This window comes from Cloeon dipterum, chromosome 2 (assembly GCF_949628265.1).
Source record: "Cloeon dipterum chromosome 2, ieCloDipt1.1, whole genome shotgun sequence".
NCBI lineage: Eukaryota > Metazoa > Arthropoda > Insecta > Ephemeroptera > Baetidae > Cloeon > Cloeon dipterum.
Window position 1 is genome coordinate 32,876,466 of NC_088787.1, and position 16,768 is coordinate 32,893,233.

A 16,768-nucleotide genomic window follows, 5' to 3' on the forward strand; every position below is an offset into this window, starting at 1 on the left:
ACAAACCATTTTTCGTTTGAAAAATAAATTCGTAATGTATGAAAAATTAGACACATAATTTATAGTAATATCATAAATGAAAAGATTGCTGAAAAGATTCAAAAATATTTCTGATTTCTAAGAGAATTTTAATTTTCAAAGGCACATGGTTTTCAATATTTTAAGACTGCAAAATTTTAATAAAGAAAATATTATTATACGGAATTATAAAAACGGAAAACTGAAATTACTGTTTCTTAATCAAAACAGTTTTATTGTAATGTGATACATTATCCGCACACAGATCTCTCTGAAAATGTTTAAATTATAATTTTTATCACCCACAACTTCCCTCAATCTCATGCAGCAGAAATTTAAGTGAGGGCTTTTTGAAAGTAACGCAAGTTTTAATTTAAAACCTAACTTCCATATAAATCTCAATTTTAAGAAACCGCATTTGAAACTTCCTGAAAATTTAAATAAGGTATTCAGTTACTTAAAATACATTTAATAGTTAGAGGCCTCTTATATTTTAAAGGTTCTAAACTTAAAAGGCAAATATAAGTGTATCTAAAAGCCGAAGAAAGTAACATCATTTACACGCAAATTTAAGAAAAATGGGTTCTTCATTTCTCAAAACTAATTATTAGTGGATGCCTGTGCAGTTTGAAAATGGATAACGAGATCCAAGCGTTCGCGGAAAAGCTTTTATAAATCCTGAATGGCGGAAGCCTGAACCAACAATTCTTGTCAGCCGTCAATCTAGAATTTGAGACGCTAATTAGCGATTGTTTGCCCCTAATGGTGGAGTGAGTCAGAGCAGCATTCGTTCCATACAGCGCGAGCCTTTCCACGGCTGAGTTGTACCCAGCCACAGCCACAACATCATAATAACATTACAGCCAATGGCTCGGCGGGTTAGACTTGCGCCCTGGTGAACTCGCGCGCGGTACTCGAACGCGGCACAAGGATTTCGCTGGATCAGTCTCACTGCGGAGCTGTGCCCGACCGCACCTCGCCGACTGCGACTCCCTGCCTGCTGCCTGCAACCCGAGCGAGCGCAATTTCCTTGTTTCGCAGCGGCACCACCTCCATGGTGTAGTTCGAAGACAGGACAGGGTTTTTCGACAGAGAATCATGCCTCACCGGGTAAGTCTGTTCATTTTATAGCACGCGAAATTTTTAGATTTTCGATTTTTGCACTTTTTCGGAGTGAAGCTTAAAATATGTTCAGTTCACAAAAGAATACATATAGACAGGGTAGAATACTGAATTGTGAGTGGACTTATTCTAAAATGATATTTGCAACTTTTCTAATGGAGAAAACTTGATACCAGATTAAAATTTTTGGCAATTTCTCTACTTAATTTTTAAGATTTACTTGCATATATATTTACTGTGCGTTTTATGGATTTTTCCCATCGAAACCCCCATTTCCAAACCAAGTTAACACGAAAAGGTTAACTTTGAAAAGGCACTTGAAGAAGGTCAAGTTTGTATAACTAAAACACAAAATTCAGTTTAAATTTAGAACACTTGTTTACTTTTCGCCCGTGTCAATGCTTTTAGTGACCGCTTTCCTTTTTGCTTATAAGTCGATTTTCTCAAAGGACTCACTGTGTGCCGTAGCTGACGCGCTTCGCTCCAAGTAAAAAGTAAATTAGATATTCGTGCGGTGCAAATGGAAAAGTTTTTTGTTTGACCCAAGTTAAGGCAATGCAAATTCGTTCGGCCTCTTTTTCCGAGCAGTATTCTCACAAGGAAACGACCAAGCGTACACAAACTATTCCTCCACTCTCTTTAACAACTCACTCATCAAAGAAAGCCAACTTTCTGGAAGTAATTATACCGCGAGAGTTGTCATAAATTAGAATACTTAGAGCACCTCAACTATCGCGGAAGGCGGCAGCGAGCGCGTCAACAACAGCGCGGACGAAAACAGAAAAGGACTCATCAATAATGCAATATTTTCCTCCAAGACAAGCAAACTCGTTACTAGCTCCTGTGCGCAAACTTTGCCAATCTTAAATATTCTCGACAATTATTTCAATAATTAATCGGGCGCTCGGCGGCAGAGAGCGATGGTGCTCCAAAGTTGGCCCTTTTTATTCTGCCCGGCTGCTCGAGCGAGTGCTGCTGGAGATTTCCGCTCGAATTTATCTCCCTTAGGTGGAGTCCTTTTCGTTGGCAAATTGTCTCGTGCAACATTTAACAAGGGGTCCGCTGTGGTTTCTTTCCCCTAAGTCCTGTTGAAGGCGCGTGTAAAGCTCGTTGCGTAACGCCTCAAAATAAAATAAAAGCCCGAGGTAGAATGATTTGCAGGTGAGGAAATTCGTCTGCAATGTTTATTTGTCGTTTAACAACGCCCGGACGGGGTGCAAATAAAGCTGGAATCTTTCACGTCGGCAGGAATCCACTAGCAGCAAGGGATGTGAAACAAAAGGTGGTGGGTAAAACGTGCTTTAGTTTTTTAAGAAATTATTATTATTTAGCTTGATCAAGTCGTTTTTATTTCAATTTTAATACATAAATGCAGCAATACAGTCGCACGTTAAAATTTGATGTGAAATAACTCAAAACATAAATATTTAAAAATTTAACTAAGAAATATTTTATTCACGACAAGAATACAAATAACAAGGGAAACCTAATACATAAATTAAATTTAAAATGTTGCACTGACTTGCTTATCCTCACTTTTTCAGTGTATTATATTTCTTTTCACTTATTGTTAGCTTTTTTCCCCACAAAAATTCACTAATCCATTTCTGTTAAATTTCAGCGAGAGATAATATTTGATAATTCTTTCACCTTGATGCGAGAAGCATTTGATTTTCTTTAAATAGTTGCTTGAATGGATGCGACCGTTGACTAGGACTACGTTTCACATCCCTAAACCTTGTAAATTCTCTGAGAACGAAACACCTGCAGGTTGAGACGTTGTTCCTATGTTTTCCAATTGCCAAATAACCCCGAGCTCCTGGGAAAGGAGATTTTTAAAAATTCAACAAGGAAGGTTCATGAAATTTTATTGCGTGCACCAGGTTGGAGCGGAGGCGAACAGCAAAATAAATAAACATATTGTCTGAAAGAGAATACATTTAGACGGAGCGAACTGGCGAAACAACATGGAGCCAATCGCATTTTGATGTATATGTTTGCGCTTCTCTTTAACATTCATGCGAGGAGGAAAGTGACGATCTCGAGCCGATCAGCGATAAATGGCTCCGATAATCAAGAGAGCAGCCAGCCGGCGCAAACTCGGCCAACAAGTACACATATACATGCAACACTAATACAACTTGATGTTTACGGGTCGAAGCGGGCGAAAGTGAATCTGCTGAGGAGGGTGTCTGTCGCCCATTTGTTATGCACACAAAGGAACACACTGGCGAAAATCAATGCCCAAGAAAGAGCCATTTGTATTCGGGCGCGCGAGTTGAAAGAAAAAGCATCCGACGTTTTTCGGCTTAAGCAGACTGGGCGAGGAGCAAAAGAAGATTTGTTTTCCGAACGCGCCATGCTGCCGTCGAATCGTCAAAAATGAATACACAATTTACAATAAACCGTATCGATCTTCGCCCGAATTGAATGAGATATCAGGAGTGAATGGGTGTACAGTTCGAAGGGTGTACTTTAGTCAAGAGCGGATGGTTTTGTATTCAAAATTCAACCGCGTTGACAGAATGTTATTTTTTACTCACGAATAAATTTTTGATAAATTTTCCATGGACCGAATACATTTTTTGCTGGGGCAAGTATTATTATTTCGTATTTACCAGTCAGTAAGAGGAAAATGGAAATTATGACTCTCCCTCCCTCATACAGAATTTATTTAGCAAACCCTTCTCGTCTGGCATTAAACGGAGCGGTCCTTAATAATTAGAAAAATTTATGCCGTGATGAACGCTTCGTTTTCGCTCTGCTGCATTTTCACCTCATTAACTTCCAATCTTCTCAGCGCAAAATAACGAAGAAAAAAATAATGGAGTTGGGCGTCAAGACGCCATGCATAACTCTCTCGCCCTCGTTCCATGGTTTGCTGAAAGAACTCGCGATCTACGTGCACATTTGCGAACTCCGCCGGCGGCCAGACTCGGCGTAATAGTCTCGCCTTTTTCACTCTCTCACTCCCTGACTGCTGCAATAACAGCATTAGTCCTCTTTAGCACTCTGCGTCCGTGCCCTCAATATTCAAATCGTTGGCGCGTCTCTACTCCCTCTTCTGTACATTCGGTACACGCACTTGGCACTCCATTCAACTTTCAACAGCAAAGTAATCTTTTTTATTCCCGACATCGGCTGATAATATCTGCAAACTTTCTTTACGAGTGGTACTTAACTGGAAGGAGAATAGATGGGACTTGCTTTCGATTCTCGTTTCAACTTTCTTTCGCTCTTGGCCAAGATAATATTACATTTTGTAGCTCATTTTCGTTGGAGAAGTTTAAAATTGCATTTCCCAAACATCGCTACAAGGATGCCGATATACAGCTCAAAGTCATTAAGAGGGAAAGTTGGAAAATGATTTTATAAAAATAATACATCCCAGGGTTAATGTGATATTTTCCATGTAATTATCCAGCTGTAAGAAAAAATGAACTGACAAAGAATATGTGATATTTTCTTGGAGTCAAACAGTCGTGGATAAATTGAGTATACACATAATTAGGATCTTTCAATTGAAAATGAAATGATTTAAATTTTTTCTCTGCTTTGAACGTTAATTGGAAAATTTGGACCCATTAATTTACTCGCTTTTCTCAAACAAGCTACAGTATTTTACACAAATATATCAGGAAAAACTTTTACAAAAAATATAATTAATAAAGTTAGCACCCAAAAACTAATTAAAAAGTCAGGGTTTTCAATTTTAATTAAACAAGCCAAAAAACGTAACATAAAAGTACAAAAGTCGCTTCAAGGAATGGGGTAAATAATGATGACCTTTTATGGCTCTTCATTAACGACAAACCCGCGAAAGCGTGGAAACTCTAAATATTGAGTCTCCACTGGAGCATTTTATAAAGTTTGTGACGCGACTAATAGGAGGATCTGCGCGCCGTCTTCTTCGTCTGCGTCATTAAGAAAAAAGCATCTGCCTTTGGTCGTTTTGACCAAATGGAGTGGTGAAATAATAATCATCATGAAATTCTCCGTCGTACTGCTCCTATCCCGGCCGCAGGCTATAAAAGGCACTCGTTTCTTTCACTTAGCACATTAATTTTTCTGCTCGAATTGAGCTCGTGGCGTCTTTTGTGAGAAAATCATTAACACTCGGTATGGTTACTCCGGCGCTTGATTATATTTTGTGTGTGGAATAAATTAGGAACGAATATTAATGGCCGCGTTTGTGTGTCGTGTGCGTTTCGCTTCTTGAATGCGAAAGCGCGAGCTCAAAATTAATGAGTTTTCAGTTGCAGCTACGGCGCGCGCGAATAATGTTCCGCAATAAGCAAAACACAAAGCTGCAGGAATATTTTTTCCAACAGCTGTGCTAATTAATTGCCCTCACAAACGAAATTCAAATTAGCTTGCGCCGCGCGCTGAGTTATTTCCAGAGCGGATACATTTCTTCGGGAACACGGGAAATTCGTTTAATGAGTGAAACTTGAGAATGGAAGTGGAGGCAAGCGTTGATTAAGAAATGAACGACGCGAATTAGTCCGCTGACGCGTAGAATTGGCGTAATTACTTTTGGTTGGCGCAGTAAATCAAACAATCAAGGGAACATTGAATAAGTTAAGCAGAATTCTTAAGTAATTAACGTACCTTATTATTGTTCAAATATCCACTGTGGGTTTAGTTCAGAATTGTTTGCAAATGTGGCTCCAATTAAAACTTCAAGTATATTTTGATTAATTTTTTGTTCGAAAAGCAGTTTTCTAAACTAAAAAGTTTTACAAAATGAGACTCTAAAGCTGTTTTGTCCACTATGCCTCGTAGGTAGTGCTTTGTCTAAAAAAATCACAATGCAAGAAATTTCGGCCGTACAAAAAGGATTAGTTGCACTAGTTTCTGAGCACAATGAAAAAGAAGGCCAGTGGCAAAATGTTGTAAAGCCCCGTCATTCGCTCTAACAAAATCATAAAATTCTCATAATTCCATATATTTTTCAAATAGTTAAACTCTGCTTCATATATATCGTGATGTGGAGTGTCGAGGAGCCCAAATTGGAAAAGTATCTTTTAGTCTTTTAACTATCACATTTGGCATTAAACTTGTAGATTTATCCTTCATAGTTAAGATCTAGACTGTAAATTAATTTAAAAAAATGCACGAAACATTTAAGTGGCAAAATTAAGAATTTTATCACAATTTTGCTTGCCCCTATTCCGGGCTTAATAATTTCTGAAATTCTGCTTCTGTATCTTTTCCTCGCTCGGAATTTCCTACCATGGTCGTGCGAGGTGTAAGGGTAACGCGCTAATTGCACTGTTACCCTGCCCTCTACTAATTCGGGGTGAAATGAACTAGATTTACGCCAATTGTGGCGGAAGGCGCCACATAAAAAATCCATGTACCTCAATTAAATGTTGCTCAATCATTAGGATATTAAGGTAAAAGCTTGCGAAATATAGATACTAGAAATAGAAGCGCAGGAAATTCTATGAAACTAAAATTGACGTAATAGCTCTTCTCTGCGGGGAGTTGACAAGGGTGAGTGGCTATTAACGAAAGTGAGTGAATTTTTGTGAGGTATTTTCCCATGTTGAGTAATTTATTATTCATCCTTTGAAATTAACAATGTGGTTCTTAATAAAGATAATTACATATATAAAACCGCACCTAAAAATCGTATGCAACCTGCTTGCCACCTTTGACGCACAGGTTGCAGGCGCGGAAACCTTAGCTATTCCCACTAGGACGTTTAGGCTTAAAATCTCAACAGACAGTCACTTTGGCAAATGAAATTTCCACGAAGAGTCGTTAATAATGCAGTGCAGCGTCTGCGTATCGAGCAGTTTTTCCGCAGTTGTGGCGTTTAAAGCTGTCTGGTGTACAGCACTCGCACACACACACACACACACAAGAATTGGGCCGCTCCAGCACTCGCACACACACAAAGAATTGATTTTATCAAGTTTGACCTACAAGCCTTGGCCGTTCGCAGCCGGGCGGCTGGCAGGAAGGCAAGCGTGCGGCTGTAAACTACCAAAGTATGCTGCACTCATTATGTGACACGCTATTTATAAATTTCAGACTATCAAAAAAGGAAAACGCACAGCGGCTGCGAAATAGCTGCATTAAGTCTCACACACTTACACGCGCCTCTACCCACTTGGCGCAGCGCCTTGTTTCGCGCTCTCTGTCTCCCCTTTCTCGCTGGTAACACAGCTAGCGTCTCCATCTCTTTCCACGTCCTTGCTTGCTCTCTCACTCCGTGCATCCTGTTAATTGACGCCTCCGCGATGAGGAGCCGATGCAGAAGCGAGCTCCCTCTTCAAAGACGAATGTTTGCCAATTAATTACCGAGAAATTAATTTGTGCCAAGCAAACAACCCGTTTAATTTGCTGCAAGCAGCGTCTTATTTACCGTGGTGAAAAGGCTGTTTGAAATTTACTCCTTCTCCCAGAGGCATTCTGTGATGTGCTATTTTATTATTTTAAATCTCTTCTCTTCCCATAAGAAATAATTAACGACAGTAGCAAAACTCCCACAAATATCGACTCAAATTTCCTCAATATTTTGATGTGCAAACTACTTCGATATCAGGAATTAATTCACGTGAAATTACTCTTTTACCGATATTGAGGATTATTCCACGTTAAAATTACACTTTAACGATATTGCGAATCATGCATTTCCGTGGTTAATTAATGAAAATTGTTTTTTTCTTTCGTGCACGTAAGCAGCATATCAGAAGATTAATCAGATTAGGCTGGAAGTATATACAAAGCATGAATTACTGAATATTAAATATATATAACAAGGAATATATCAAATTACAGCTCCACATTAAAGATACCAGGATTGAGAATACTTTTTTCTCCCTTCCAATCATCAAGTTACTAGAGACGTCAAAAATAGCTGACACGTCTTGTTTCAGGAGATGATCACGTGTTTCAGTTTCCCCAAACTTTCCGCGTCACCATAGCAACAAACAACACTTTCTGTGATGAGATTTTGAAATCCGTGCTCACGGCAGCTGAAATACAATTTATAACGGTGCGCAAATCGAAAATTGACTTTTTTGCAACATACATCAGGAAATATTAAAAGAAAAGGAGGAACAGGTATATAAGAAACGAGATATTCCCACCCACACACACACATGACGCGATCAAGAAGCGACGCAGGCAGGGCACTTAGGTCGAAAACGGACACGTCGTATAATAACGCGCGTTATAGAAACGTGATCGAAATGGATGAGACGCGCATTCGAAGACGTGATTCGACAGAAGACGCGACATTAAAAATTTTACGCTCTCCCTTTATCGTTAGCAGCTGGAGCGTGAGATTAACGACAAACACGGCGGCACTTTATGTTGTAATTCCAGCACGGCACCTCACAGAGTTCACAAAATTTATTTAGCAGTTAGCCGTGATAAAGCGACGCGGCTGTAATGCCATTTTAATATTCCCTCTCTGCTTTGTTTTGTGCTGCGGCCGCAAATTTCCCCGCCTGCCTGCTGCCTGCCACCAGCAAGCAAAAATCCGCACAAAAATCCGGAGAGAAGACGTCGTTTGCATAATTTTTTAGCCGGCGAGCGCACAAAAAGTGGCCCAAATTTGGCACCCGGCGCTGCCTGCTGAGGAATGCAATATTATTTGGTAGTTGTAAAAGGCAGCTTTTACAAAAGCATAAGCCTCCTCCTCCTAGCTTTCATTTTACATTTCTTTCCTATCAACAAAATTTTTTCTTGCACTCTTGCAGATTTACTTTGCATGTTTGTGTCGTTTACTAAATGATGGGAAAGAAAATGAAAGAAAAAGGTTGGAACGTTTTTTTCTAGTATCGTGAGACTAAAATTTCCCTGAGCATTGTGCAATCAACTGCCAATATGTAATACAGGCCTGATTCATAGCCATTCCAAATTTTCTTTCATTAAAAAAGAAAAAATAAGATATTAATTTGTTATGCGAACCAAACTTGCTCTACACACTCAATTGATTTACGACTGGTCCAAATGAATTTAAAACCGTTATGGGCGTAACATTCAATATATATTTCCGAGCAATATTTGTCAACTGAAATGACAGACGCGAGATAACGGAGCGAACGCGGTGATTTTCATCTACGTTCTTTGCTCTCATGGGCGTGATTTATTGCAAGCTTTGCCGCTTGCGTCTTTTTATGTGTGAGGGTGATGCGTGTGCGATATAATATGTTGCTGTCGCATTTATGGTCGTGAAGAATGGAGAGCCGTTTTGAATGGAGACGAAGCAAGTGCTAGCTGACGCAAAAATTTTGGTCTCCCAGCAAAAAAGCAGCTGCTTGTGGTTGCTGTTATTCAAGTGAACTACTTTACGTCGTAATCTTAAATCCCATACTAATAAAAAAATTTAAATTGAATCCGACAAGCTACTTAAGTAATTTTTAAAAGGTTTAATATTTATTAATTTTAACGACGGAATCATCAAGTTGATTTCGAATTCATTAATTAAACCATCGTCTAATGGAATATTTTCAATTTCAGCAGTATAAATGAGCTCATTCTAATCGTATTAAATAGAATTGAAATTCCTTGAAAAGAAGAGCAGATTAATATAAAATTGTTTGAAAAATGATTTCGTGGGACACAATAACTTTTCATTGCGTTGAAACTGAAAATAATAAATTACGGTCAACCTAAATTAGAGAATGTTTTATTTAAATGTGCTCTCAAGATCTAAGTTGTATTTTAGGATTCTTAACATACTTTGTGGGAAGAATACTTAAATGTTCCAGCGTAAATTGCAGTAGAGAGCAAAGCTTGTGAAAATAATGCAATTGTGTCAACTAGAAAATTTGTTTAGTCGTCGAATAAGTCTTGCATATCCGTTCATAATTTTCCATCCGCAACACTTGGTGAATATGAAATAGGCATTGCCGCCCAACATCCTGCCTGCCCGTTTGTAGCCACATTTGATTTCATGTAATATCACAAATGTGCTTCAGTTGTAGCAGCATTACGCGAGGATGTAGACATGCAAAATGGGATGGGTGATTATAAAAAATAAAATAGATAAATACTCACAGTATCTTTAGGAACACCAACGGTGAGTTCCTTAATGCTCAATATTGAATTAAAACATATTTTTTACGAGAGGCTGTCTGATATAAAGTCGTTTTATGCATTGTTTTGTTTTGTAAAATTTTGCGAAAATTTTACACCTCCTGGCGAAAATTTGAATTGAATGAAATGCTGTAGGGGTTGTGATTCGTGGTTTTTATAATCCCTCTTTTGTTATTTTTGCTCGGACATTTTTCACTAATGATTATATTTTTCAAACCAAATTTTTTGAAAATATTTTAGAGCAAATATGAATCATCAATAAGCGTGTCAAACAACGCGTCGGTGGCTTTGTGATTTACGCTAAAAACCGACAAAACGAGTGTCAACAAATCCGACAAGCGCGTGCTCAAACAAGCATAAACTTTTAAACCCGCATAAAAATATCACGGAATGCTGTCTGAGTGCTGGACAATCCCCCAACATTAATTTCGAATCCGGTTTGACCACTCTAGGTGCAACACTCGAGGTTGAGCCCATCAATCACAGCTGAAAAGCGTCGCCCACCTGAGATCACGATCCCCTTACGTATGGCAGCAACCCGCGTGACTCGGCGGGAAATTAGGGTATTATCGAGTGAGTGCTGAATAAAACAAGACGGAACGAGGTGGAAGGGTCGGCGCGCCGACCACCAAGCTGAGCTGTTGATCCGGCGAAGGAACGGAGGAAATTATTTGAGAGAGCTCTTTAAACTCATTCGGCATCAATATTCGCTCTTTGATCTCAGCATGCTCATCAGCAGCGGGCTGACTCGCACGCACGTCTTGAGCTGGTGAGCGGTTGTGATAGTTTCCGCCCGAGAGTTTTGCTCGGGACACCTGCTCGGCATAATCAGCTCGACGGGCTGATGATGAGTTTGCGGTGAAATATTGAACAAAGCAAATCCATTGTGCGCCCAAGGGGTCTTCGTTAACAGAAATATTCATACAACACAACTTCAAATGGCGCTCTCCGTGCTACGTGCTCGGTGAGTTTGCACCAGAGTATAAATTTTGATCAAAGATCTCAGGAGGAAGTGAGTAATCAGGGCTTGCTTTCTACCAGTTAATTCCCCGCAGGTGCTGATTAGCTGGCTGCCTACGCGGGCACTCTGCTTCTGGGATTTGCGAACCGCAGACTCGAGAAGATCATTCTATCAACATAAGATGGGATAATCAGAAGATTATTCCCTCGGGTTTAAAATGAAGGGGTTTGGCTCAAATAAGAGATGATGATAGTCAGCTTATGTTTTTAATTTGCCCTTTGCTTAAGGCATGTATAAATACCGGCAAGGGTAAAATCAAAGATTTTAAGCCAACCAACTTCCGACGCTCGGAAGTATTTTCTCGACTTATTGTATTGATTTATTTTGGTAACTATGATCTGATTATTATCAGTTCATACCGAAAAATCTGACATTAACCTTAGTACAAAGATATAAATAGAGTATTTCCAAAGAAAACTAAAACATGCTATGCGTGGATAGACTGAGAATGAGTGGCTTAAGAGTTTATTGTCTAAAACAAAAAATGATGCCGCACGTATAATTGTACTATATACAGAAAGCTATTTCGGCCCCTCGTAAAACGAAATCCACGCCTTTGTGTTTGCTGCAGGAAATTTTTAATCTCTGGTGGTTGAAAACAATTTGCTGCGCTCATTGCTGAGCGGAACATAAAATTGGCAAGTCATGAAATCTCGCGAAACTCTCCACTTTCCCATCCAGTGAAAAACTCCCTCTCACAAAAAACTCACAAGTCCATTTGAAGCCTTTCTGCTTTTTGTATCACGAAAATGTTCAAATGAAAAATACTGGGTACCTCAAGGGAGACTACAAAAAATCCTACTCATGAGGATATAATCAAATTAATGAAGTTTGAAGCAAAAAATATTGTTACGTGATACAGTTAATTAAAAGCAGAAAATATAATTGATGCATATGTTCGACAAATATTTTTTACCGACTCAAGCTCTGGGGATAATCTCGGCGCAAAAGTAATTTTTTCCTCGGTGCTGGAACATCACATAAATTACGGATAAATCATCACACTTCATTTTCTCACCCCTCAATGCACACAATTTTTCAGCCTTTCAATTGGCTTTTTGAAATCCCATCGAAATGTGCATTTCGCCATTGGCGCCTGGCCCAAATTTATTGCCGCGCAAGGAGCTGATTTATTGCCCAAGCACAAAGCGACTCGCGTAAAAATCCGATCCCCGAAATCGTTTTAATTAATCTTGGCGGCAAAGCCATCCCGGCTGCTGCACGCGCGCATCAATACTCGCTCGGCCGCTCGTCCACATTTTGAAAAATGCTCGCCATCAAATTGTATCTTTTTATTGGTGGGAAGCAGCGCATCAGCGCTCGGCTGGAAAAAAAATACATATATAACACAGCACTGCTGTTTATCTGACACATATTTTTCACGGGCAGTCGTGTGTGCGCGATAATAAATAATGGCTCTGCGAGTGGGTGTAAACTTACCTGCCTCAATTTTTTTCGGCGCTCGCACACCCGTGAGCAAGATTTATCGTGCTCGGGACGTGAAGCCTCGCAGCTGTTAATCACATTGGAGTAAGCAAAATTGGCATTTGTCTACAGCCCGGAATGTAAACTAGGCCCGTTCCAGCTTCTGAGGCAAGAGAAAGCTTAAACAGTGCTTCGCTCTGTCTCTCCGCAGCCGATCTCACTTTTACCTGCGGGGGTGTCGCCTGCTGGCTTTTGTGTCTGCTTTCACGCAAACACACACACACATGCTGTTTGTTCTCGCATCTTCATTGTGCGTTGAAATTGGTTTTAACATTTGCTGTGGAGTGACATTCAAAAAGCTAGCATCTTTTGTACGCCTGGTTGGTTTTCAGCACGCACGCAATTCTTGACTAACATTTTAGCAATTTCTGGAAAATTAGGTTGAAACTGCACACCAAAATTGTAATAAAATTAATTTGTCTTCTTGTATATAGTGGACAGTATTGATAATTAAATATTGAGGTTAATTTTTGTTGTTAAGTTCTGCGATTTTTACGGTGATTTAAGAACAATTAAACTAAATGAGTTTTAGATAATTAATTAATTAATTGAACTCCAACAAGGTACTACTAATTTATAAAATTACTGGGAAATAAAGTGCATTGTTAAATATTGTATTATTTTTGTACGAGGCACCATGAGATAACGAAATAAACAGATGAGATTTAACAAATTTAATGTAGTATGAGCGTAAGCTCAAAAGGTAACCAAACGAATTATCAAGGTTTTGTTGTGTAACGTACCTTTAAAAAGGCTATGCAACCCGCTTACCACCAATGATACACAGGTTGCTTGCTTGAAAAACTTATCTTACTGTCCCCATTTCTTTATTTATATTTATATTCTGGATTAACTGTAATACACAAAACCCGACGGGCCTGCATGAATTGAACTAAGAGATAACATGAACATATAGGTGCGACATGCACGCCCAAAATAAATATGAACAACAAAACCATTCCGAGGGGTCGAGTTCGTTGGTGAACTTTTTTGCTCTAATTGGCCTCTTTTATTTATGGGCGAACAATTTCGCGGTACGGGCATGCAAGCATTGAGAGAGTGAAAAGCCGTTTGGCACGATCAGAAAGAGCAGTGGCTGGCTGTTTGCCGCTGCTCGATCATGCGGGTGTTGGGAGCGATATCGGCACACATTCATATTTGACAAGTTGAACGTCCATCTGTCCATTCGGATATTGTGAACGGTGGCTGGGGCCGTGGAGTGCTGCGGTTAAATATTTAAAAATGCAATATCGCCTGCTGGAGCGTGAGTTGTGAGCGCGTTTTTTTGCCCCTGTGAGAAGAAGAAAAAGCGGAGGTGACTCGCTCGGTGTCTGCTTCTTGAAATTGATATTTGGCTCGATACAGAGGAGCGGCGAGCGGGGCAGCCATCAAAAATTAAGGCGCCTCCTCTGATATTCCACGTCTGGCTGGCCTTTGAGAATAATAAACTATATAAACTACGGACTTTTTTAAATATCCATGAGGATCGAATTCTTCATTTTGTTGTAAATTGGTCACAAAATATCAAGGAATTATGTCTCGAAAAGAGCAAACCCTGAAAACTAAAAGGCAGCTCAATAAAACACTTAAGAATATTGTTATGATTTTACAAATTAATTATACTTTAAACCAAAAATATTTTTTTATTTCAAATTTTTTGTAAAAACTGTGAAAAAAACAATATCAAAGCACCTCTGTAGCACACAATGGTTAATATTTCTAATTTAAAATAATCGTTAAATTCAATTGCCGGGAAGCTCATCTGCACATGTAATTGTTGCACCATTACAACAAATAATTAAATTGCTAGTTTAATTTGGCGATGCATTTTTGTTTTTACACTTCTTCCGTCATGTCAAGAAACTCGCCGTTCCTTAAGTGCAAAAAAATTTGAATAAAAGTTTTGTTTCAGAAGAGTGATTTCGCTCGTGAATAACCTTTCCTGCCGTCCAAAGATTTCCGTTGGCTGTAAAGTGCTTGAAAAAGATCGTAAATCCGTTTATTATGCGCCAAGTTGGCGCATCGGTATCATATAGAAATGCATTTAGCACGGCGCTAATTCAGCGCAGCGACGGCACTTTGTCGCTCTCGGGGGTTAATTTTACAACTTGATCGCCGGCGGGTGTATGCAGCTCGTGCGGAGGTATGCGTGACGTGAATTTTATAGATTCACAGCAGCGTGGGGGAAACGAGCGCGGCGGGCCGGCTCTAAATACAAATTTATTCACGCATTCATAACGGCCGACCGATCGACCGGCACGCGGCGTGTTATTGATTAAAATTTCCCGGCCCGCGCCTTGAAAGGGGTGGATTATTCAATTTCAGCGCACTTACTTTTTGGTTTCGACTGCGAGCAGATAAGGCAGTCGGCATGGGGGCCGTTTGTTTTGTTGCGACCAATCGATGCTAATTTACCCTCCCACTCAGTGCTCGTTCTGACAAAGAGTGCGCACTGACAACTCAATTTGGACCGTCTGGCTCGCAGGCGTTGGATCAAACACCCAATTTGCGCTAATTGCTACATTTCAGCTTGGAACTAATTGGCGCACCTGCGTTATCGACGGCGAACAAAAAAATAAATACACGTAACCCGAATCCGACTTTTATAACTAGTAGCCGCATCCAAAATTTTGCACTCGCTCCAGATCAAAGGATGTTTCAACATTTGAATTGAAAAAGCTACCAATGACATGAATTTTATATACTAAAAAACGTTCTGAATCGTAAACTTTTAATGATCATTTGTATACAATTAAATATTGTGTGTTGCGGGGAAATCACATTTGTAAACCTGGTTGCCAAACGAGATTATTATTAGCAATCCGTTTCGAGATTCAATTCGGTCCTTTCAAATAAATTCCCAGAGGCGTGTAGTGTGTAACCCCACCTAATCCCATTGTTTGAGCACATTACCCGTCTGAGCGCGAGTATTTTCGGCAGACGCCGGGTGCTTGGTTTTTGGATTAAGCCAGCAACACCGCCCACTCAACGGCCCAGTTGTAATCTCTTTTGTCCGACATTCGATTGCAGTCGGAGCGTGTGCGTCTATCCGTTAATTTAGATTGCGATCAGGCCAAATAGATTTGTGTGCATATGAGTGTGCTTCTTGGCTGCATGAAATCCGAGAGCCGAGCGTGGCGCATAATACAGCAATATAATGACTCGATCTCGAACGCGCGTACTTATATTCGCAGCAGACGAGAACGTCAAATCAAAATTCCACCTCTAGCGTGCGATTTTGGATGGGCCGGCTCCATCATTATGTTTAATGGCTCTAATGACTCCTTTATGGCGGTTCCAAAGTTTTCTATTAAATTTTATTGCTTTCGTTCTTCGGTTGGTCTGAACTTGCTGCTGCTGCCGCGCTGTTGGAAATTCCTTAACAGCGCGCAGTAAAAAGTTATTTCATCGCCCTTTGGATTACTTTGTGCCCACCGCCGAGCACTTACCTCTACAATTACTATTGGTATGCCCAAGTTTAGGCAAACTTAACCGTCGAAATTGATTTTTTCAGCTAGAGATTTCTGTGGTTGTGTATAGAAAGTTTACTGTTTGTTTTTCCTTTCTCAACTGCACTGTCTACCTCTGCTTCTATATATCTGTTGTTTTTTTAACACTTCTACTCTTTTATATTAATGTAAAAAAGGGTCAAACAGTTGAATCTACACGTGTGGGTCAATATTAAAATGCAAATGGTTTAGTTTTCTGCTCCGCCTGGCAGCACATTTGCATGAAATTTCGCTCTTGTCATTATGCAAATGGAGTCTAAAAGATGTGACACACAGAAATATACTTTTTTTGCAGATTGAGCCCTTTGTGTGCCACGAGGCTTTGAATATTGCATGCACATACATGCACTTGTGAACAAAATAATTGCAGGGCAGTGCTAAACGTTGAGACGAGAATACAAAATGACATTCACGAGGTGAGCGTCAGTGGAATCGAATTCATTTTGATGCTCCAATTTTCCGCGATCTACGCCCACGAAATATGGTTCTAATCAAAAGACAATCAATAAATCCAGCTGCTCCATGCCACGTATCTCAAATAAATTTTTCACTG

The 16,768-nt window shown here is 39.7% G+C and overlaps 1 protein-coding gene across 1 annotated transcript in view; it reads left to right on the forward strand.

Moving 5' to 3' along the window:
• Positions 1 to 975: 975 nt before the first annotated feature.
• LOC135935589 (protein artichoke) overlaps positions 976 to 16,768 on the forward strand; it is a 76,568-nt gene continuing 60,775 nt past the window's right edge. The window contains exon 1 of the mRNA XM_065478044.1: positions 976 to 1,128. The gene's annotated coding sequence lies outside the window, so the exon portion shown is untranslated. The remainder of the gene's footprint in view (positions 1,129 to 16,768) is intronic.